Below are 25,782 nucleotides of genomic sequence, written 5' to 3' on the forward strand. Positions count from 1 at the left end.
TACACACGACCAGTTTCCTCGGCAGAATTCTGCTTCCGACCGAGTTTCTGGCTGAATTCTGCCGAGAAACCCGGCCGTGTGTACACTTTCGGCCGAGGAAGCCGACGAGGAGCTCGGCGAGGAAATAGAGAACATGTTCTCTATTTCCTCGTTGTTCTATGGGAGCTCTCGCCCCGCCGAGCTCCTCGGCGGCTTCAGTGCTGAACTGGCCGAGGAACTCGATGTGTTTGGCACGTCGAGTTCCTCGGCCGTGTGTACGAGGCCTAACTGTTTTCTAGAGCATGATATCCAGAGTCTAATTTACTGCTACGGGCAAAAGAGATTGCTAATTTTTCACATAAAAGAAACTATAGGACACTTATATATACTCTATACTAGCAATTAACTGTTGGCCCAGAAATATAAAAAAATTGCTCTCCCTGCTTAAGAGAGTCATAATTAGGACCTTTGTCAATGGCCTTTGGACTTGTTGATGGAATCAGCTTGACATCAGTTTGAGCCCCTTTCAGATCATTCAGAATTCATTGAGGCATGCATTTGTTATGCAGTTGACTTCCTTCTGACCTACAATTGACCTGATTTAAGCAAGTTTTGCATAAAATTGTGTAAGCAGGTGCAGTTAGCTAGTCTGTCACTAGGTGGCTCTGTTGCAGAATAGTGTCTGATTACAGAGAATAGTGTCATCAGGTGCTAGGCCCCTTTTACTCAGAGCCCTCCTGCAGTGATGTAATAGGTGAGTCAGTGCCCACATATATGCCAGGTTGTGAGGTCCCCTAGTGCATTTGGGGCATGGGAGCTAAATACTCCACATCCATGCAGATGTAGCCAGCAAGCAGAGACCATAGACAGGGCTGGAGGCCGGGGAGAGATAGATCTGATAGACTTCCTGATCCTTATGGTGGTGGGGGCTAGTGCAGATTGCAAAAGGCCTTGTAGGCCAGGCTAAAAGTTCCCTGAGTGAGGATATTTTCTTGGGGAATCCTGGGAGAGTTGTACCTATGGAGGAGGCAAATTCAGAGATCCTATCTCCATGAGTACTAAAGACCCCCGGATGGAGAGTGATTTTTAGGGGAGGATGGCTTACTTTAATGGCTGCATGATGCTTTCACATGTGATTACTGCAGAGTGTCCACTAAAAGTGATTGACTGTGTTTACTGCCATGTGACCCCGGATAGTATGTCGGTGTAATGCCACTGTTTGTGCCATTCTACCATGGGGATATAAATGTCATTGGCCGAGAATGCCATGTGGAGACCTAATATGGCGGAGGGTACAGCAAGAGGGTTCTAGTTCTAGTAAGGGAGGAGCAGGGGCAGACACTTGTGCTTTTGGTGCCAACATTTAGCAAATCGCAAGCCCCTAGTTACACATTTATGGGAATGCAAAACTCACCGGATGTGAACAAAAATCCATCAACTTTGGCCCTTAGACAACTTGAAAAAATACATATTTCCATTAAGGTCACTCGATTAAATAACTTCAAAACCATTTGAGATAAGAGCTGAGCTACATGATTTCTGCATTCTTGACACCACAGTCCGGATGTGTAAACATTGTCAGATGTCATATGGTCACATAACTTTTCTAAATTTAATTTGAAAATAATGTTGAAAAAGTGACCACTGGTTGGCTTGGTAAAATGTTGGAGCCGAGTGTACAGTAGGTTATTTTTTGCTCAGTTAAATGTATTTTAATGTTAAGAGAACTTAATGAGCTTTTGAAAATCTCAAGGGCTTTTATAGCACAAGAGGGGCTCCCAAACACATAGGGCCAGATCCTCAAAAGGGATACGCCGGCGTATCTACTGATACACCGTCGTATCCCTGTTTCTATCTTTGGAACTGATCCACAGAATCAGTTTCCAAAAGATAGGTAGAAGATCCGACATGTGTAAGGGACTTACACTGCCATATCTTAGGATGCAGTACCGCATCCGCCGCTGGGGGCATTTCGAGTCGAAATGCCGCTTTGGGTATGCAAATTAGCACTTACGGAGATCCACTTCGTTTTTTCTCCGTAAGTTTTAAGTTGCATGTGTAAAATTAGGGCTGCTTTTAAAAAGTGTAAACTGTTTACACCTTGTAAAAGTAGACCCTTCTTACCCGCGACGCTGTTATTTTTTTTTTTTTTTTTTCCGTATCTTTTTTTTTTCCCGACGCAACTTTTTTGACCCGGCGCGATTCACGAAGCTCGGCGTAACGTAATTTCGCGCTATGCACGTCGGGAAAATGACGTCACGAGCATGTGCAGTACGTCCGGCGCGGGAGCGCACCTAATTTAAATGGGACTCGCCCCCATTTGAATAGGAACGCCTTGTGCTGTGCCGGCGGAATTTAAGTTACACACCCGAAAATTTCTAGGTAAGTGCTTTGTGGATCGGGCACTTAGGTAGAAATTTTCCGGCAGTGTAACTTAAATGGGAAAAGATAAGTTACGGCGGCTGGCTGTGGATCTGGCCCATAGTCCTTTGGTATCTGCCTCGTTTATAAGAACTGTGAAGCCTCGTACACACGACCGAGGAACTCGACGGACGAAACACACATCGTTTTCCTCGTCGAGTTCCTTGTTAGGCTGTCGAGGAACTCGACAAGCCAATTTTCTCCATTCCCGTCAAGGAAATAGAGAACATGCTCTCTTTTTGGCTCGTCAAGTTTCTCGACCGGTTTCCTCGGCAAAAAAATATCTCCCAGCAAGTTTCTTGCTGGTTTTTGCTGAGAAACTCGGTCGTGTGTATGAGGCCTAAGCCTCTATAGTGTATAATTAACCAAATGAGCAAAAGAGGGGGTACCATCATCCTATTGTGACAATAGAGAAGAACTGAAGACTACCCCCAATGGTCACCAGACAAAAAGGGGTATTGAGAGAAAAAAATTCCCTTTTTTCTGGTGACTTTTGGGGGTGGTCTCTGGTTCTTTTTTACTGCCTGATTTATAAGATTGCGTTTCCAGGTTTTGGGTAGTCATGATTGGTGCCTCTCGAGAATGTTGGCAGACTTTGGCAACCACAAAGCAAACATACGTATATGGGTAACTATGTTCCTTAATAATTTCGACACGTTGTAAGAACACAGAGGATTAGATATGAGCAATGGGAAATTCATCACCGAGTGTCAATCACAATGAGTAATAGACTTCCTGATTCTTATCTGTGTTCTCGTATATCTCCGCTTTGCAGCTGTCATTCAGTTACACTGGTCTATGTGTAAAAATAGCTGTAAGGTACAAAAAATAGCAAACATCTGCTGAGATGGCCACGCATCAAATGTTAACAGTTTTTAAAACCATTATGTGCTGCAAAAGTCACAAAATATTAGCTGTGCGAAGTAATACATCTATATTATTCCATATCTAACATCATAGGCGTGCGCAAGGGGTGTGCCAGGTGTGCCTGGGCACACCCTAATCCTGGGGTTGGCAACCCGTCAATCACAGGCAAGTGACAGGTCAACCATGATCCTTCCTTGACAACCCCCAGAACCTGGAACGAAGAGCAGGTGGGGGTGGAATTTAGTGGAACCGATCTGTATTTTCCTCCTGCAACAGCTGAAAGTTGGCTTCTCCTCCTCTCCCTCCCGCTGACATTCAGCTGCCACAGGAGGAAAATACAAGGGATCGGTACCAATATATGCCACCCCTCCTATCCCTGTTCCTCTTCTTTCTGCTGCCCAGGTCTCCTGGGGGTTAGTCAGCGTGCTTGTCCCCTCCCTTGGGACTACATCCCTGTGGGGAGATGCTGCATCTCCCCGCAGGGATGTAGTCCCAAGGGGGGGTGAGCATGCTGACTAACCCTCAGCCAGAATGGCTCGGATGGTGGGGGAAAGCTTACTGAGGAGGAACAGGAAGTAAGAAATTTAGACAAGGAAAAAAAACATTTAGAAGGGCCTTCGAAGGAAAAGGTATGTGAACCAACAATGCACTATCTTAAAGGAACCTGTTTAGAAAATAAAAAACAAACCTTTACAACCCCTTTAATGACAAGGATATTTTGATGAGGACCTTGACAATAATATTAAAAGAGATTGTAATTGTATTTTCAAAATTTGGGAAACGATTCTGGTTCCAGTAGTTTCCAGCAAGTAGTATTACTAGTATTCTAAAAGACCTGGAGCATCCCTGGACACCTTGATTTAACTCAGTGGTGTCCAAACTGCGAACCTGGGGCCAAATGTGGCCCTTTGTTTGCTTTTTATCTGGCCCTTGAAGCATATCCCTCCCATTGATAGTGTATGAGACACTATTTTGACAACTGACATCAACAGTGGGACACCATTTCTCCTGCTGATACCAACAATGAGGCACTATTCCTCCCACTAATACCAAAGGTGGCAATGTTTATTTCCATTGATGCCAGGGAAATTTCCACTTCTCCTAGCCACAGTCTGGCCCCCCAAAAGTCTGAGACACAATAAACTGGCCCTTTGTTTCAAAAGTTTGGAGACCCCTGATTTAACTGTTGCAGGGCTAGTATCACGCTACATCAAAAAGTGACTGTTTCTTGCCTCCCACCCCTTTATCTTCTCTCTCCCTTAGCGTTCCTCTTTACTGTCTGCCCCCTTTGGTCTTTTCTCTTTATTTCCTGCATTCTCCTATAATTTGTGCTCTATTTTCTGACATCGGTCCCTGGTCAGAGAAGCAGGGCATTTAAAATTGCCTAGCAATGCAATTACTGCCAACATACTTTATATTGGATATTCCTAATTAAGTCCTTAAATTGTCTTTGGATTAAATCTGGTGCTAAGACTAACGTAATTTGTTTTCGTTATAACTGCACTGGTATTAAGCAGTCATAACTTTAATTTCATACATGTGATGCCATGGCTGGAATTAAAGTCAAATGTATCATCATTCCCAACAAATGAGAAACAATTTGAAAGCAGACAGGCTGTATGATGTTATAAAGGATTTTGTGCATAGATCTCAGAGCCAAAGTTCCTCAAAATTAAAGGGCCAGATTCACAAAAGAGATACGACGGCATATCTCCTGATACGACGTTGTATCTCTGAGATACGATTGTCGTATCTAGGCGCCTGATTCATAGAATCAGTTACGCATAGATCTCCCTAAGATCCGACAGGTGTAAGTGACTTACACCGTCGGATCTTAGGCTGCAATTCTAGGCCCGCCGCTAAGTGGCGATTCCATTGCGGTCGGCGTAGAATATGCAAATGACTAATTCACGAACGTCCGCTTTGCCCGTCGCTCTAAATTTACGTTGTTTCCGTAGAGATACGCGGCGTAAAACTAAGGGTGCCCTCTAGGTGGCCTAGCCAATGTTAAGTATGGCCGTCGTTCCCGCGTCAAAATTTTAAATTTCACGTCGTTTGCGTACGTCGTCCGTGAATGGCGCCGGACGCCATTTAAGTTAACGTAGAAACCAATGACGTCCTTGCGACATCATTTAGCCCAATGCACGTCGGGTAATTTTACAGACGGAGCATGCGCAGTACGTTGCGCCGAGCGGATTTACGCTACGCCGCCGCAAGTTTACAGGTAAGTGCTTTGTGAATCAGGCACTTATGCTGTAAACTTGCGGCGGTGTAACGTAAATGGGATTTTCATTTGAATAGCTGTAATAATTCGTGCCGCGCTGCGTATAGACACTCCCCCTTGCTCGGCATTGGACAGTTCACCCGAGCAAGGGGGAGTGTCTATACGCGGCGCGAATTATTACAGCTATTCAAATGAATGCTGTAATGTTCCCCGCCCGTATTAACCAAGTGGCGGCGGCAGCGGGGATGCGGCGGGATGCGTTGGCGGCGGCGGGGGGAGGAGTATTCTATTTTGGTATCGGGGGTATTTGCGGGAGTACGAGTACTCCCGCAAATACTCTGAATCGGTCCCGATACCGATACTAGTATCGGTATCGGGACAACCCTACTAATAACCCACAGCATCAAAATAATATCCCCAGCATTCATGCCAGAGATTACAATAATAATCATTAGCCAGTGACCGTTATAATGTCCAACATTAGTGCCACTGGCAACTCTATTAAATCCCCTGCACTGGTGCTAAGAGCTGGTTCACACTCGGGCGACCTGGTATCCGACTTCAAGTCGCCCCCAAGTTGCCCCGAATCACACGGTCGAGAAAATGAATGTAAGTTAATGGGCCGTCTTAATGTACACTACTGAAGTCGCTCTGACTTCAGAAAAGGTTCCTGTACTACTTCAATCCGACTTCTAGACAACTTGTAGGCAACTTGTACCCATTGATGGAAGTTGCCTCAGAAGTCGGATCACTGTCTTAACTGAAGCAACAATACAGGAAGAGAACATACATTTCTCAGGCAAACCCCTCCCTCCCACAGAGCTGATTGTTGTTTGATTGGTCACTGGAAAGCCTCCTGTCCTGGAGGCAACTTGAAGTTGCCTTGTAAGTTGCCTGATGATTCATACTCAAGTTGTGTCCAAGTTTCCTCCCAAAGTCGTGCTGGAAGTCGTGTTGCCCCTGTGTGAATGGGCTCTTAGTTGCAGTGCTTTTTACAATGCCCCTAGTAAATAGTTAGGAAGGTATATCATAATTATGTAGCTCATCCCCTAAGGAGCCGCAGATGAACTTGGATCCCTCACTCCTGCCAGGCAAACAGAATTTTCACAGGCACTCCAGAGTCAGAGAACACTGTGTCGCCATATTCCACCGACTGCCCCGGCTGGCATGGCCCATGACTATTTATGAGGTAAACTCTGCCCCTTGCCAGCCAACTACTGGAGATTGGCCGAGGCCTCATAAATACTCAAGACAGCTCCTCCTCACCTCCACCCACTAATTCTAGAAGATTCTACAACCTTCCAGACCAGGGAGAGGCACCAGAGGAGCTGTCAGGGTGAGTCAACCAGCCCTGAGTCACTGAACTCTGACCCAGATTCCACAGTTCAGGGTTATCACTGAGCTAACTAAAATGTACCTGAACTACTTCTAGCACACGCTAGAAGGTACTACGTTTACTTGTTTTAAACTTTTTTTTAAAAATGTCTTCAGTTACTTCCTGGTTTCTGGCCTATGCAAATTATGTCATACATCCCAGGAGTCTTCAGGAGTGGAGGAGAAGATGTTTTCTCAGCCAAGCACACTCTCCTGCATGCATGCTTGAGCTAAGGGCAGATGGATTTTAGAAAGATGGTCATGGGTAGAAATGCTAGGGGAGATTTAAAGTGATTTCTCAACAAAATAAAGCATGGAGACGTGGATGGATGGGGAAGTTCTTTTTGAATATTAAACATGAATTAAATAGTGTTTTTTGTTTGTGGTGCTCAGGAGCAGTGAAAGTCCGCTCAAAAAATACGTTTTGGCTACCAATAAACTTAAAAATGTAGGAGCCTGATCTCAACATTCTTGTAATTAAAGCGGTAGTTCACCCACAAAAAAAAATTTAAGATTAGATTGATGCTCATTTTGTCTAGGGGAATCGGCTATTTTTTTTTAAAATGAAGCAGTACTTACCGTTTTAAAGAGCGATCTTCTCCGCCGCTTCCGGGTATGGTCTTCGGGTCTGGGCATTCCTTCTTGATTGACAGTCTTCCGACGGTCACATCTATTGCGTCACGAGTAGCTGAAAGACGCTGAACGTCGGTGCGGCTCTATACGGCGCTTGCGCACCGACGTTCGGCTACTTTCGGAAAATCGTGACGCGATAGATGCGACTGTCGGAAGCCTGTCAATCAAGAAGGAACGCCCAGACCCGAAGACCATACCCGGAAGCGGCGGAGAAGATCGCTCTTTAAAACGGTAAGTACAGCTTTGTTTTTTAAAAAACTAGCCGATTCCCCTAGACAAAATGAGCAGGAATCTAATCTTAAAAACCTCCACTTTAAACTGTTTAAATCCAAGTACCATGTTTAGATTGGCAACTGCTGTGTCTGCTAAAGAGGGTGTTGTATCTAAAAACACTTTTAAGCTTGTTTCACGCTCATATGGACTCATATAAACTTCCATCAAGCCCTGTTGATTCTCACTAGTGCAGGGTTGGCAATGGTAGTTTAATAGATGCTTATTGAGACATCCTGAATTTTTGCCATACACAAAAATGTGGACTGATGTGTTTTATTTATGCCAGAGACCGTTTTATTGCCCCTTATTGCCCCATCCTGTGGCTGGAAACCAGCAGTTTTCCTAACTTGGCTGTAAATGATATCAACAGCTTAAAAAACATGAGTTTTATAAAGGCTGCCGGGATACTTTCTTTTTGCAAGTTTGGCAGCGAAATGCAATCAACAGAAATAAAAGCCGATATTTCAAGCCATCTATGCACCATAAAGACTTGCAATCACAGGTCTGGCTTAGGTAGCTAGGTAAACTGGGGCTCCTCTAAAAATATTAATACAATTAGTCATTGACCAATACTGAGAGCCCCTCTACTCGTTCCCCTGCTCAGTGTTACATGTAATTGGCTCATAAACTTCCCAAGCACACACATTTCACTCCTGCTGTGCTCTAAACTCCAACTTCTCTGCCAACTCCTAATTCCTGCAATAACAATGACTATTTCTGCATCAGCCACACACAGAAGTGCCAAAGTACCTTTCCTACGCTATGCGGCATGACTTCTTCCACTGTAAACGTCCACACATTCATCCTTGCCAATAAAAACGTCACCCTACCCTGTGGCACATCATTCTTATATTCCTATATAAACCCAGTTAAGAATTTTCAATATGCCCAGTATTGTGTTTCTCAGGACATTCCTAAACTTTCAAACCATTGATCAGATCTATGACAGTGCAGTGATGCAAATAGCAATGTAATGCAATATTTCAGCAGTTAGTTAAAGGGGTTGTAAACCTTCGTGTTTTTTCACCTTAATGCATCCTTTTTTAAGTCGTGGTGGCTGCTCATGCAGGGCGCAGGGGCACTGCCCCCCTAATCAATGTGTCCGCCCCTTAATCTGCATGCAGGGTGCTGGACACATGGGGCCAGATTCTCGTAGTTCTGCGGCGGCGTAACGTATCCGATTTAAGTTACGCCGCCGCAACTTAGACGGGCAAGTGCTGTATTCTCAAAGCACTTGCTCCGTAAGTTGCGGCGGCGTAGCGTAAATCGGCCAGCGTAAGCCCGCCTAATTCAAATTTGGATCAGGGGGGCGTGTTTTATGTAAATATACTGTGACCTGACGTGATTGACGTTTTTCACGAACGGCGCATGCGCTGTCCTTGGAAATCTCCCAGTGTGCATTGCTCCTAATACACCGCAAGGACGTATTGGTTTTGACGTGGACGTAAATTACGTCCAGCCCCATTTACGGACGAGTTACGCAAACAACGCAAAATTTTAAAATTTCGACGTGGGAACGACGGCCATACTTAACATTGGTACGCCGCACTTATGCCACCATATAGCAGGGTCAACTATACGCCAGGAAAAGCCTAATGAAAACAGCGTAACTTTACTGCGTCGGCCGGACGTACGTTCGGGAATTCGCGTATATATAGCTGATTTTCATATTTTTCGACGCGTAAATCAGCTTACACGCCCCTATCGGTCAGCGGAAAAATGCAGTTACAATCCGACGGCGTAAGAGACTTACGCCTGTCCGATCTAAGGGAAATCTATGCGTAACTGATTATAAGAATCAGGCACATAGATACAACGGCGCGACTCAGAGATACGATGGCGTATCTGGAGATACGTCATCTTATCTCTTTTGAGAATCTGGGCCATGGATTCCAATGTTTTTTTTTTTTCTATTTTTAGAATCACATGATCAGAGCCAGAGGCTCTTATTGGCTTCAAAAAGGGTGGGCTCGGGGCGCAGAGCTCCAGCCGCCCCTGCGTTCTGATGAAGCTAAACCTGAGTTTTAATCTAGAGATTTGCAGATTAGCCAGTAGATTAAGATGTCAGTACCTTGGTGCAATTATACTGTCTCTCTGGGAATAATAGGATAACAGCCACAGAGAAAATATAAAGACTTAAAGACTTGTACTGTAAGAAGATGAAGTAAGGCTGCATTCACACCTGAGCGTCGGTCGTTTTTTCGCCGTTTTTTTCTGGCGTTTTGTCGCGCGTATCCATGCTTATTTGCGCGTTTGCATACAGCGTTGTCTGACATTTTTGTACTTCAACGTTTTTTATTTTAGCCAATAGGAAAAATTATCATCTTTTCATCACTTGTTGCTATGTTGGTAGATTTTTTTAATCTTCTGCCTGGGTGACAAGTTCTATTGATTAAAGCGACGAAACGCCCGTAGCAAACGCTCGTTGTCGCGCTAGTCGCTTGAATCAAGCGTTTCCATTACTTTCTATGGGAAATGGAAACGCTCAAATACGCCCAAACCGCCCGATACGCGTGACAAAAAAGGGTCCGGAACTTGTTTGAGCTTCAGTCGTTCGCCGTCAGGCGTATCGGCGTGCAGATGTGAACCATCTCCATAGGGTATAATGTATTTATTCCCCTCTAGCGTATTTGAGCGTCGCGCTTCAGGCGACAAAACGCTCAGGTGTGAATGAAGCCTAAGGCACAACCATTGTGCAGCAACTTCTCCATGGCTTCCCTATTTACATATTCAATTAAAAATGTTACATAATTTTTAAAAAATCAACAGACAATAACTTGATTACGTCAATTTGATCTTTTTAATCTATATATTACATAATCATTGATAAGACTATACATTGGATTTAGTTTCTAAGGGAAAAGAAAACTTGGTGTAAGATAAAAATTCCAATAATTCAACTCCGACAGGAATAGAATAGGACATATTTTATACAAACTGACACTATTATTTATTTATTATTCTTGGTAAATTATTTTATATAGAAGACTCAGAGTAAATACATCAATCATAAGACACAATAGAAAACAGTGCATCGTTATGTCAAGATGAGATACTGTACAGGATTCCCTTATCGGAACTGTCCCAAGACAAGTAAAATTACATTTGGTGTCCTGTCTTTTATCCGATAGGCTGCCTTCACCCCCCTCTGTGGTGCCATAATCTCCACCTGCCTCCAATTTCCCTCAGGCCCCCAATCACCCCCTGCCTCCATCGTCCCCTACCTCCAACCCCCTCTGCGGGCGACCAACAACCCCTGTCTCTATCCCCCACCCTCTACGGTGCCACCAACACCCCCTGCCTCCAATCACCCCCTGCCACTAACACCCCCTGCCTCCGATCACCCCCTGCCACTAACACCCCCTGTCTCCAATCTCCCCCTGCCTCCATCCCCCTCTGTGGTGCCACCGCAGCCACCGTCACCCTCTGCCTCCAATCACCCCCTGCCTCCAATCTCCATGCGCAGTTCCAAGCCGAACCGAACTCGGCTACTTTTACTGGCACATTTCCGCAACCACAGACATTTACGAAACAGGGGAAAAAAGTGGCAGTTTTTACGAACTGTCTGTAAAAATACGGACGGTTGGCAACACTGCAATAGGAGTTATTATATTGTTTCGTATTCCTAAGTCTAGCGAAGAGAGAAACAAAGGGTCAGATCCACAGCCAGGCGGCGCAACTTAACTTTTCCCATTTAAGTTACACCGCCGCAAATTTCCCAAGTTAGTGCCCGATCCACAAAGCACTTACCTGGAAATTTGCAGCGGTGTAACTTAAATCCGTCCGGTGCAAGGCGTGCCCAATCTAATGGGGCGAGTCCCATTTAAATTAGGCGCGTTCCCGCGCCGGACGTACTGCGCATGCTCCCGACGCGATTTTCCCAACGTGCTTTGCGTGAAATTACGTTACGCCGAGTTTTGTGAATCGCGCCGGGTAAAAAAAAGTTGTGTCGGGAAAAAAAAGAGATGCGGCGGGAAAAAAAAAAATTTAAAAAAAAATTTGACAGCGTCGCGGGAAAGAAGGGTCTACTTTTACATGGTGTACTAACTTTACACTTTGTAAAAGTAGCCTTAATTTTGCGTTTGCAAACTAACAGCTTACGGAGACTTCACGAAGGGAAAGCGCTTCGTGGATCTCCGTAAGTGCTAATTTGCATACCCGACGCAAAATTTCGACGAGAAATGCCCCCAGCGGCGGCCGCGGTACTGCATCCTAAGATCCGACAGTGTAAAACTATTACACCTGCCGGATCTTAGGAATATCTATGCGTAACTGATTCTGTGAATCAGTCGCATAGATAGAAACAGGGATACGACGGCGTATCAGTAGATACGACGGCGTATCAGTAGATACGCCGGCGTATCCCTTTTGTGGATCTGGCCCAAAGTTCTTGGTCACTTATAACTATCCCTTTTTTAATGGGTCATACATGTACTTACCGTATTTATCGCGGTATAACGGGCTCCCGCGTATACCGCGCACCCCTAAAGTGGCCCCCAATCCTGTGGAAAAAACGTTTTTTTGTACTTACGGTTTTGGTGTCTTGCGCGGCGTCCATCGGCGGCCTCGTCTGGTCCGGCGTCCTTCTGCGGCTTCGGGTGTCCTCTTCGGCGGGTCCGGCGTCCTTCTGCGGCTTCGGGTGTCCTCTTCGGCGGGTCCGGCGTCCTTCTGCGGCGGGTCCGGTGTCCTCTTCGGCGGGTCCGGTGTCCTCTTCGGCGGGTCCGGCGTCCTTCTGCGGCGTCCTCGCGTTCTTCCCACCACGAGTTTGAATACTGCGCCGGCATATACCGAGCGCAGTACACTCGTGAATCTTCGGGCAGGCTCGGCAACTGTCGCGCTGACGTCCTGTACGTACAGGACGTCAGTGCAAGAGGCTCCGAGACTGCCCGAAGATTCACGAGTGTACTGCGCTCGGTATATGCCGGCGCAGTATTCAAACTCGTGGCGGGAAAGCGGGTATCGGCGTATATCGCGCACCCACGATTTTGCCCTGATTTTCAGGGCAAAATAGTGCGCGGTATACGCCGATAAATACGGTATGTGCTACCACAGGCCTGTTTTTTAAATGATTGTTTAGTGTCAGATTGTCTGCAAACTTGGTTCAGCATTATATATTTTGTGCATTTGTAGTGAGAGAAATATATACATATAATGCTTTTAGTAAAAGATAATGCAAATCAAATAATAGAGATTTCAAGAGCCAGTCTGTGCAATAGATTTTAGATAGTAGATCTATAACCTAACACCATGGCATGTAGTTTGTTAAAACACTATTTATCATAAACAACTATCACATTTTTATTTATTTTTTGACCTTTTTTACATCTCAATGCTCCTTATCCCCCTGCAAATTCAGATACTTCATTCCCATGTGCTCCTGTTTTACTTCTGGCTGTAAACGATTGTTCTGGGTGATTGTGCGCTGTCTGTACTATACGTGTTGTCATAGTCACTTATAGCTTCCCCCAAGGCCTCATGTGACAAGGAGACAAAACATGAGTAAAACTGTGAGACAGTTGTCGGTCCTATATCTAGAAGTGCCTGAATAAACACCAGGGCCCGGATTCAGAAAGGAGATACGACGGCGTATCTCCGGATACGCCGTCGTATCTCTGAGTGTGCGGGGTCGTAACTATGCGACTGATTCATAGAATCAGTTACGCATAGATTTCCCTAAGATCCGACCGGCGTAAGTATCTTACCCCATCGTATCTTAGGCTGCATATTTACGCTGGCCGCTAGGTGGCGCTTCTGTATATTTACGCAATGAATATGCTAATTAGGTAGATACGCCGATTCAGAAACCTACGTCCGCCCGGTGCATTTTTTAACGTCGTTTACGTTAGTCTTTTTTCGGCGTAAAGTTACCAGTGCTATATGAGGCGTAGCCAATGTTAAGTATGGGCGTCGTTCCCGCGTCGAGTTTTGAAAATGTTATGTCGTTTGCGTAAGTCATTCGCGAATAGGGCTGTACGTAAGTTACGTTCACATCTAAAGCAATGATGACTTGCTGCGTAATTTCGAGCATGCGCCGTTCGTAAAATGCGTCAAATACGTGGGGTCGCAGTGAATTTAAATAAAACACGCCCACATCATCCACATTTGAATTAGGCGGGCTTACGCCGACACACTCATACGTTACGCCGCCGTAACTAAGGGCGCAAGTTCTTTCTGAATACGGAACTTGTGCCCTAATTTACGGCGGCCTACCGTATCTGAGATACGTTGCGCCACCCGGAAAGATACACCAATGTATCTGAATCCGGCCCCAGGTGTTCTTTTAATTATTACTACACATTTTAAAAGATTGGAAACATTTAAAATGATATTAAATAGGAACTGCAGTCTTCTCACATTATTTGTAAAAAAAAATCTTTGCCATTCTGAAGCTTCCCTTCAACCACTTTGCTTATTATTTTATATATACTGTGATTCTGTACTTGCCAAATATGCTGCAGAAATCTCCCTCCACTAAGTCTGGCTGCAACCATTTTAACTGTGGGTGGCTGAAGCTGCTGACTGTTCACTTCCTGGATTTACACAGACACACAGAGGCACACCTTCAGCTCTGCAGCCCTCATTGGCCCTTGTATGACTCATCCCTCTCCCTTCCTGGCAAACTCTCAAGCCCTGTACACACGACTGGAAATCCCGACGGGAAAACCGAGAACCCTATCTCTATTTTCCCGCCGGGATTCCTGCTGGTTTTAAACCTGGCAGTTTCCCTATGGAGAAACACTGCGAGGGTGCAAACATACGACCGGGTTTCCCGTCTGGAAAACTGTGACGAGAGCTTTGGCCGGGAATTTCCGGCCGTGTGTATGCTCCCTCGCAGTGTTTCCCCATAGGAAAACTACCGGGTTTAAAACCGCCGCGAATTCGCGGCGGGAAAATAGAGAGCAGGTTCTCTAATTTCCCGTCTGGATTCCCGGCAAAACTAAGGCCCCGTACACACGGCCGAGGAACTCGACGTGCCAAACACATCGAGTTCCTCGGCGTGTTCAGTCCTGGAGCCGCCGAGGAGCTCGGCGGGCCGAGTTCTCCCATAGAACAATGAGGAAATAGAGAACATGTTCTCTATTTCCTCGCCGAGGTCCTCGTCGGCTTCCTCGGCCGAAAGTGTACACACGGCCGGGTTTCTCGGCAGAATTCAGCTCTGAACCGAGTTTCTGGCTGAATTCTGCCGAGAAACTCGGTCGTGTGTATGGGGCCTAAGAGGAAGCATACACACGCCCGGTTATCCTAACCAAAAGCTCTATTGGCAGTTTTCCTGGCAGGAAAACCGGACGTGTGTACGAGGCTTCAGGAGAGTGAGAAAGAGAGCTGTGCATGATGTCATAATCTTATGCCGCGTACACACCATCGTTTTCTGCGATGGAAAAAAACGTCATTTTCAAAAACGTCAATTTAATTGACCGTGTGTGGGCAAAAACGTCGTTTTATGTCTTCTAAAAAACGACAGAAAAAAATTGAAGCATGCTTCAATTTTATGTGTCGTTTTTGGCCGACGTCGTTTTCTGTGTTCTAAACATTGACCGTGTGTACGTAAAAACGTTGATTTAAGCCCGCGCATGCTCAGAAGCAAGTTAGGAGACGGCAGCGCTCATTCATGTAAAACGACTGTTCAGAATGGAATCAGCACATTCGTTAAGGTGTTTTTCAGCTTATAGACAAGAAAACGAAATTTAAAGCACAGTCACTGAAAATCACGAATCGTATCTCACCAAACTTTTACTAACACGCAGCAACACGATATCAGCAAAAGAGGCCGTCTTCCGCTTGGAAACGACCCTTTATAGTGACGTCGTGCGTGATTGACGGAACTGCGCTGTGCTAGAGCGTTGTGAAAAAGCGATGGTGTGTATGCTACGTCGTTGTTCAAATTGAAGTTTGAAAAATGACGTTTTTTTAAAGCACATAAAGCGTCGCATTTTTCCATCGCAGAAAACGATGGTGTGTACGCGGCATTAGGTTTTTTTCCAGACAAGAAACAGGAAGTGGGCTGTAAAAGGTATTTACTGGCAGAAAAAAAATGTTTAGCTATCCAAAGTTAAAACAACAAGGGCAAAAGATCTAATAGATGGAAAGATGAAAATATGACTGAAGTTCCGCTTTAACATGTAAAAGTTCTATGGATTTTTAGAGATTAGATTTAGTTCTACTTTAAAGCGTAACTCCACTTTTGTTGAGAAAAAAAAACACGCCCTTCTGGGTGATCTATGTACATTACAAGGATTTTAACAAACTTTGTTGGAAATTCCTACCTTTTGTTATTCTGAAAGAAATCCCTGTGTGTTCCCAGTGTACAGTGAGTTTAATAGGAGTGGTTTCATAATTATCAATCATATGCAGCACCTGCAGGGCTCTAATAAGGAAAGCTGCTGGGCCTGCATCCCTTTAGACAACATTTCCTATTGGAAGTATCTTACCAAAAATGACATTTTTGTTGCAGGGGATGCCTGAAATCTGACTTGTATCTTAAAGCAGACTTCTGGGAAAATTGGTAAGCCAATCACACAAGCAGGAAATAATATCTCTGGGGGGCGTTCTGTACACATTCTGTGTACAAAACACCGCCAGGTTGCCATATTGCATTGCATTTTCAGAACATTACAGAGCTGCAGATTGAAAAGGAAAGGTCCTTTTTAATAACATTCAATTACAATATGACTTGTGTCACAATTGTAAATGCTATATTCTTTTTTTCTTTGTTTCTATATTTCTCCAAATGAAAGTGGAGTTACCCTTAAGTAGTCAAGGACATCAGTCTCCAATGCCTTAGAACTTTTCAATTCAGGAATATTGGACTCAGGGTTTAGAAAAATATAGGTGGATTCAGAAAGACTTAGGCTGGCGTATCTACTGAGTCTGAATGTGCGCCGGCGCTAATTTAAGCGTATTCTGGAAACCAGATACGTTTAAATTAGGCTCAGATACGAGCGGCGTAAGTGTCTTTTACCGTCGTATCCTAAAGCGCAATTTTCAGGCTGACCGCTAGGTGGCGATTCCATTGCGGTCGGCGTAGAATATGTAAATCACTAGATACGCCTATTCACGAACGTACGCCCGGCCGACGCAGTACAGATACGCCGTTTACGTAACGCATTATCAGGCCTAAAGTTATTTCATCAAATAGCTGGAATAGTAATGTTAAGTATGGCCGTCGTTCCAGCGTCGAAATTTTTAAATTTTACGTCGTTTGCGTAAGTCGTCAGTGAATAGGGATTTACGTCATTTACGTCCAAGTGAAAACCGCGTACTTAGCCGCAATGCACACTGGGATATGTACACAGACGGCGCATGCACCGTTCCAAAAAAACGTCAATCACGTCAGGTCAACACAAATTAACATAAAACACGCCCCCTCAGCCTATTTTGAATTAGGCGCGCTTACGCCTGCCGCATTTACGCTACGCCGCCGTAACTTAGCAGGCAAGTACTTTGTGAATCATGTACTTGCCTCGCTAACTTACGGAGGCGTAGTGTAAACACGATACACTACGCCGCCGCAAAGTTAAGGCGGGCTTTCTGAATCCAGCTAATATTCTATATTCCTAGATTTTAAAAATGTGGCACACCTTCAAGCAAAGTCATCTTGGTTGTTCTTGCAGCCCTTACTATATGAGTAACTAGGGCACTAGCTATCTTTCAGTTTTACTGAGCACAGAATGCGGAAAAGCCACAATGTCGGTGAGTAAATTGGAAATATTTTATACAGTCATGCATTATAGCATTTCAACAAGTAACATAATGAACAACATAACACTCATCATGCGGTTGAAAAGTTCACATACAAGACTAACTTTGGTATCTTCTGGGTGACTTTTCAATATTAATACTGACAGCCTCAGCTAATACCCTTAGGTATTACAAGCCCGTCACATTAACTTTGCTCAGTCATGCAATACTTTATCCCCTTTTAACAAGTCACAGCCAGCACAGTTGAGTTTCTTACCTGGTTTCCCTGGTTGGGACATTTTTTTTTTCCACCATTTACATATGTAAATAGCGGGAGCATTCAGCGGCAGGATTAATATGTAAATAGCTGAGGCAGGTGGCATTCATATGTAAATAAAGGAGGCATTCATATGTATATCATCATGCCCCTCTGCAGTGAAGAGATGATGTGCTGTAACCTCTAGCAACCAATCAGTGAGCAGTAAGGCTGCATTCACACCTGAGCGTCGGTCGTTCTGCGTTTTTTTCGGCGTTTTTTTCCGGCGTTTTGTCGCGCATATTCATGCTTATTTGCGCGTTTGCATACAGCGTTGTCCGACGTTTTTGTACTTTGACGTTTTTTATTTTAGCCAATAGGAAAAACTATCATCTTTTCATCACTTGTTGCTATGTTGGTAGATTTTTTTAATCTTCTGCATGGGCGACAAGTTCTATTGATTAAGGCTGCATTCACACCTGAGCGAAAAAACGCCCGACGCCGGACGCTTCTGCCGCTAGAGGGGAGAATTCCCATTGCTGTCTATGGAGATGGTTCACATCTCATAGACGCCGAACGCCTGTCGCCTGAAAAAAAGTCCCGGACCCTTTTTTTCAGGCGACATTGGCGTTTGGCCATTGACAGCAATGGGAAGACTTTGAAAAAAAAAAAAAAATTGAAAGTTTCACACTCGCGGCAAAATACGCCGCTACCGCCGAAAGCGGCTGTCGCTCAGGTGTGAATGGAGTCTAAAGCGACGAAACGCCCGTAGCAAACGCCCGTTGTCGTGCAAGTCGCTTGAATCGAGCGTTTCCATTACTTTCTATGGGAAATGGAAACGCTCAAATATGCCCAAACCGCCTGATACACGGGGTCCGGAACTTTTTTTGGCTACAGGCGATGGGCGTCAGGCGCATCAGCGTTCAGATGTGAACCATCCCCATAGACTTTCATGTATTTTGGTCCCTCTGGCGTTTGTGAGCGTCACGCTACAGGCGACAAAACGCCTAGGTGTGAATGGGCTCTAATACTGTACAGTAATCTCTAGCAACCAATCAAGAAGAAGAAATGATGTGCTGTATCCTCTAGCAACCAGTCAGAAAGTGGTAATGATATTCTGTAACCTCTGGCAACCAATCATAATCACTGCCTGATCTGATACAGTAAACTGATTTTAATGAACATTTTATACACCCTAAAACTAAAAAAATAACAGGAAAATTAAACTTAAAAAATGAAATACCATCGGCCAAAAATCTTTAACAGAACAGTGAACCAAAGTCTCACCCACTCAGGATTAGAGCAAACGTCTGTTGTTGGAGTCAGTTAAATGTGTCCTTCCTGATACCATTATCACAGCACTACCTTGAAATCCACAATAACTAAGATTAGGTTGAACAAAGAAAGTCTAAATCAATACACACCCAAACAAACAACATAGTAGGAGTGCAGTAAAAAAAAAAAAAGTCTGCTTTCTTCATCAGTTTCATTTTTAGCAATAGCTGATGTTGCCAAGAATATAAACTTGCTTTGATCTTGCACAATATAATTTGGTTTCATTGCACAGAGTTTCGTATGTCGTTACGTCTGGACACTCCTGGACCTGCTATGCAGCTGCAGCAAAATGACAGTGACCTTGCAGCTGGACTAGAACCTCCTCCACTTCTTGCCATTCCAAGGATGAAAACAAGATAGAAAAGTAGTTTGTCTTAGGGCTCGTTCACGCCACAAGGTTCATTTAGTAAAGGCAAATAGACTGCGCACTGCAGTTGTTCCAGAGCTTAGTAAGTGCCGGTTCACACTAGTGCGATGCGGGAACCCTTTAAATCCACTGCGGGTTCCCGCATCGCACCCGACTCGCACGGCAGTTCACACCGCCATATGCAAACTGCTGGGGAGTGTCAGACAACATTAACGACGCGCCCATTTCAGATTGCATATCGCACTGTGAACTGACAGTTCGGACATGAATCGGATCTCATAGGTGTGAACACCCATGCAATCCGATTCTGGTGCGGACCAAAAAAAATGGTCCTGTGCGTGTTTGGTCCGAATGCGATATTAGCCATACTATCTGTATGGCTGAAATTGCATTGCACGGACATCGCATGTGATTTGCAGTGCGGTGCGAATCACATGCGATATCGCACAGTGCGCTAGTGTGAACCGGTGTTCTGCCGTTATGGTACCTGCTATCGATATGGTTCCCCCTTGACTGCCCAGGCGCAATCCAAGCCGACGGAAATCACCAAACCTGATCAGCTGTTTTCAGGTGTACCCGCCCCTCAGTTGTTATTGCAACAAGTCCACATGGACCTCGCTGTAAGGCTGCATTCATACCTAATCGCGGCGTTTTGTCCCGCGAATTGCGGCGACAAATTGCGGCGTTTTGCACCGCGATTTGCGGCGACAAAACGCTGCGATTTTAACCCCCAGGTCCACATCTCCTATGCCGAACGCCGAAGCCGCCTATAAAAAAGGGTCCGGGACTTGTTTTGAGCTTCAGGCGTTCGGCGTTTCGGCGTTTCGGCGTTTCGGCGTTCGGCGTGGAGATGTGAACCATCTCCATAGAGGGCAATGGTATTTCTCAACTCCAGCGTGTCGAGCGTCGGGCGTCGGGTGTAAATACGCCTAGGTGTGAATGGAGCCTTAGTGGCCAGTCGACCTCATGTCCTTGCTTCGCTCGGACGGCTCGCTTCGCTCGCTCGGCCTCCTGGCTCTTTTTTTAACATGCTCCAAGTCCACAGGGGTGGTAAGGAATGAGCCTGGATGCCGCCCCGAGCCGCGCATGCGCAGGCTTTATAGATCAATGCAGATTCAACGCAAGGACACATAGGGAGATAGAGAAAAGAGTAACTGCTCAGACGAACCAAGAGCCTTCTCACTGGATCCAAACCATGGCTGCCGGCGATGCAATAGTAATGCAAAAAATAGGGGATAACTTGGACAGCCGCACTCCAAAAAACTTTCCTTTTATTAAAACTGGTCACAAAAGATACATGCCACAGCAAAAATTAGAACATAAGTCATGATTAAGCACTGTTTTACAGTGTGAAACGCGTCAGTTTCTGTTCTAATTTTTGCTGTGGCATGTATCTTTTGTGACCAGTTTTAATAAAAGGAACGTTTTTTGGAGTGCGGCTGTCCAAGTTATCCCCTATTTTTTGAAGGACACATAGGGGTTGATTTACTAAAGGCAAATTGACTGTGTGCACTTTGCAAATGCAGTTGCTCCAGAGCCTAGTAAAAGAGCAGAAGCACTGCTGACTTCCATCATCCAATCATGTGCAAGCATTAATTCCATCATTATTTTTTTCCTTGCACGTGATTGGGTATTCTTTGCAAAGCAAAGCTTTTCCTCATTTACGAAGCTCTGGAGAAATTGCAATTTGCAAAGTGCACAGTCTATTTGCCTTTAGTAAATAAACCTCTTAGAGAACAATCACACACCTTCCAACTTTTAGAAAAGAGAATGAGGGATACCTATTAGCAAAAGTATGCAGCCATAGGACACACCCCCTTTCCACACCCCCTTAAAGGAGAATTATACAAAAAGAATGATTGGTTAAATCCACAAGTGCATTTTTTACCACTACTATTCCTTTATATTGGCTTTTGACATTTACAAATGTAGCAATTTAGAAATTGGATAAAAGATTTAGCACTGAGAAAATCTGGAAGAGATGGTTGGATGTTCTTGAATTTGATATGGAAAGAGATGTATAAAATATAAGAATATAGAGAGTGGGAAGAATGGTTTAGATAAAAAAAATATTATTATTGTTATTACAATTTTCAATTTTTTTTTTCAATGGTAACAAAATAGTTATGTGAATCCCAAGCTGCCATGTGCAAATCCTGAAATGTACTTATTTCCCTTTTATGGAGTGTTTTTGCTGTTCTCAGCCTGGTACTTTCTTTTGCAGCTTCGTAAAAATCATAAAAAATGATATGGCATCATTGGAATCTGTGTGCCAACAAACCTCCCCGGGGTCTCAGTGGAGCCGTAGGATCTGATTTACTCCGGAGTGAAGTGAAATAAATATGGAGCAGATATATTAGGAGACATTCACAAAGCAGTTTATCTGTGGTCAGGCAAGAATCAGCAGATTGTAGCTGGCGGTTGTAAAAGCCGCATGCGCACACTCGGTGCGAACAGTTGTAGCTGTCAGTGGCGGCTGTTAGATTTGTACAAATTAATGGCCAGCACCTCCACTGCTCATCTGAGCAGTTCCATGCCAATAGAGCTTCCGATTGACCCAGGAGGTAACCTGCATGTCGATGTTTCATAGCAAATCGGACAGTTTGCATGCGGTTGTAAAACACTGTGGGTAAGATTCAGGTAGATCGCCGCATCTTTGCGGCGGCGTAACGTATCTCATTTACGTTACGCCGCTGCAAGTTTTATGGGCAAGTGCTTGATTCACATTTAAATTAGGCGCGTTCCCGCGCCGAACGTACTGCGCATGCGCCGTCCCTAAAATTTCCCGACGTGCATTGCGCTAAATGACGTCGCAAGGACGTCATTGGTTTCGACGTTAACGTAAATGGCGTCCAGCGCCATTCACGGACGACTTACGCAAACGACGTACATTTTCACATTTCGACGAGGGAACGACGGCCATACTTAACATTGACTGCGCCTCATATACCCAGGGGCAACTTTACACGTCGCAAATCTTACGTAAACGTCGTAACTTCACTGCGTCGGTCGGGCGTACTTTCGGGAATTCGCGTATTTTGCATACTTGATCGGGAAAACGACGTCGGCGACACCTAGCGGCGAAAAAAAAATGCATTTAAGATCCAACAGCGTAAGAGCCTTACGCCTGTCGGATCTAATGCTTATCTATGCGTAACTGATTCTATGAATCAGGCGCATAGATACGACGGGCAGACTCAGAGATACGCCGGCGTATATATTTTGAGAATCTGACCCTGTGTTGCTGCATCCAGAGAGATGTTCAGCCACCTCTGATAGCAGCCAACCATTTGTGACTAAACTGCTATATGAATGTAAGGGGCGGCCCCCATCTGGAGCGGCCAGATTTACTAATTAGCCAGCAGGGCTTTATATTCTACAGAACTAATATATTCCAACCAATAGTAACATGTTTTCACAAACCAATTGTCTCAGATCTAGGCCATTGCTGGACATTTTTTACTAAATTCTGCCAGAGAACTATAGAGGGATGAGGTGCAGGGATCGTAAGAGGAGTCAGAAGGCTCTTTAGAGTTCACAAAACATGAAATAATCTCTCCTTTCTCTATGGGTGGTCTGTACCAGAGGCGGATCTAGGCTTTGTGAGGCCTTAGTCAAAACTTGACATGGGGCCCCACTCTCGCCCATGATGGGAAAAATAATTCAAGGAAAAGAGCCTCTTCCCCACAACCCTGGCCGGTGGTTGTGGGGGTCTGCGGGCAGGGGGCTTATCGGAATCTGGCCCCCAGATCCTGCTCTTTAATAACTAAGGGGCGGGGGCCACCCAGTGATGTCACCTGGTGAACCCGCCCCCTTGTAGTGTCATTGGCTGAGGGCATGCTGGGTCATTGACCTCACAAGTGGTGGTGTCACCGATATTTACTGGTTGTTAGGGACACTGGCAGCTCCGCTCCTGAGTCAGGGCTCATAACGCTGCCTGAGCACATCAGCGTTAAGGCCTCAGTAGAGCAGTAGATGCTGTCAGTCAGTAGGGCAGTGAAATTTGTCAGTAGGGCAGCAGGGAGAATCGGCACTGCATGGGGTGATTGGGCACATCCGGCACACACTGTGCACACGCCTATGGCAGACCCCTTGCTGCCTCCAATAGTGAATTCTAGACACAAGAAGCAGAGCTTGTACAAAGAGAATGCCATTATTTAGGCGTGTCTGGGTCAGCTTGACATTTAAGCAAAACCCTATATGTGAGTTAGTGGCTTTCTTCCACATTCTACAAACAAATATATTCCATGGCTTCTTTTTTTTTTAAATAGTGAATGCTCAAGGCAGTATGTGAAATCTTTTTAAGACAAAGATGACAGTTGATCTTTAGAAATAGTCAGCGATAATTACAACTTTAAAATAACAGTTCCTTGACAATAGGTAGATGGAAGAATGTTCGTGCATATTCCATTTTTTCTGTTAAATTGGTATCTACAGCTTATTACTGGTTACTATGTAGGTATTACAACAAACCTCGCTGGTAGTTTCCTAAGTATATAGGAAAAAAAGATTACTGTTCTTCCTCATAATACGGTTTTAATGCTTTTTTCTGCTGTTATAATTCCTATAATGCTGAATGCCATTACATGCTTGAAAGGTGTGTGTGTGCGTGGGGTAGGCGGTATAATATGTATAATATGCTCAGTTAGTATTTTTTCTTTATGCTCAAGAAAGCATAAAATGGAGTAAAAAATAACCTTTTTGTTTCTTGGGCTAGGACGCACACATCCAACAGTGACTATATGCTGAATAATGGAATGAATGGTTGACGATCTCTGCATCCAGATGGTAGAGCAGGACTCATCTTGGATTAACTTTTTGTGATATGCTGATTTGTCAAGTACCACTGTAAGTATATATTACTATGTAGTAACGTTTTTTGAAGATATCACAGTGCATTTTTTATTTGTTCTGTCGTGCGTTGCAGTAACTGTCGGTAAAATGCAGATACCGCAAAACACATCAACCCAAGGGCCTGTTTGCATTGCATCGTGATGCCATTCATTTAGAATGCCAATGCACTTGTAGAGTAGCTGCTAATACATCTGCAGAATGGTGCACCACAACACACATATAGCCAGATTCAGGTACGTTTACGCCAGCGTATCAGTAGATACGCTGTCGCAACTCTGAATCTACGCCGGCGTTAATTTAAGCGTATTCTGGAAACCAGATACGCTTAAATTAGGCTAAGATACGAGCGGCGTAAGTCTCCTACGCCGTCGTATCTTAGGGTGCAATTTTCCCGCTGGCCGATAGGTGGCGCTTCCGTTGAGTTCGGCGTAGAATATGTAAATGACTAGATACGCCGATTCACGAACGTACGTGCGCCCGGCGCATTTTTTTTACGTCGTTTACGTATGGCTTTTTCCGGCGTAAAGTCATTCCAACAAATAGCTGGCCTAGCCAATGTTAAGTATGGCCGTCGTTCCCGCGTCGAAATTTGAAAATGTTACGTCGTTTGCGTAAGTCGTCCGTGAATGGGGCTGGACGTAATTTACGTTCACGTCAAAACCAATACGTTCTTGTGGCGTACTTTGGAGCAATGCACACTGGGATTTGTACACGGACGGCAAATGCGCCGTTCGTAAAAAACGTCAATCACGTCGGGTCACCAAACATTAACATAAAACACGCCCCCCCCCCCCACCCTCATTTGAATTAGGCGCGCTTACGCCGGCCCCATTTACGCTACGCCGCCGTAAGTTAGGAGGCAAGTGCTTTGTGAATACAGTACTTGCCTCTCTGACTTAAGGCGGCGTAGCGTAAATACGATACGCTACGCCGCCTTAAAGATGCGCGCCCCTACCTGAATCTAGCTAATAGTTTGCCTTGTGCTGAGTTACTGCAAATACCGTAGCTGCTGATTTCTAATATATGAACACTAAAGCTGCGTACACACGATCAGTCCATCCGATGAGAACGGTCTGAAGGACCGTTGTCATCGGTTAACCGATGAAGCTGACTGATGGTCCGTCGCGCCTACACACCATTGGTTAAAAAAACGATCGTGTCAGAACGCGGTGACGTAAAACACAACGACGTGCTGAAAAAAACGAAGTTCAATGCTTCCAAACATGCGTCGACTTGATTCTGAGCATGCGTGGGTTTTTAACCGATGGTTGTGGCTACTAACGATCAGTTTGACCTATCGATTAGGAATCCATCGGTTAAATTTAAAGCAATTTTTTTTTTTTTTTTAACCGATGGTTAAATAACCTATGGGGCCCACACACGATCAGTTTTGATGGATGAAAACGGTCCATCAGACCGTTGTCCTCTGTTTAACCTATCGTGTGTACGAGGCCTTACCTGTCCAACGATCCAGCGTTGTCCTCACCCGAGCTGATTCCTCAATCAGCTTTGGGTCTTAAA

General features: G+C 44.8%; 1 protein-coding gene across 2 annotated transcripts in view; it reads left to right on the top strand.

Moving 5' to 3' along the window:
* Positions 1–25,782, top strand: part of KIAA0040 (KIAA0040 ortholog) — a 59,362-nt gene that overhangs the window by 20,321 nt on the left and 13,259 nt on the right. Inside the window, exon 2 of one of the 2 annotated variants that reach the window (XM_040360374.1) lies at positions 24,125–24,255. The exons of the other annotated variant lie outside the window; for it this stretch is intronic. The gene's annotated coding sequence lies outside the window, so the exon portion shown is untranslated. The remainder of the gene's footprint in view (positions 1–24,124; positions 24,256–25,782) is intronic. 2 annotated transcript variants of the gene reach the window in all.

This window comes from Rana temporaria, chromosome 7, assembly GCF_905171775.1.
Source record: "Rana temporaria chromosome 7, aRanTem1.1, whole genome shotgun sequence".
NCBI lineage: Eukaryota > Metazoa > Chordata > Amphibia > Anura > Ranidae > Rana > Rana temporaria.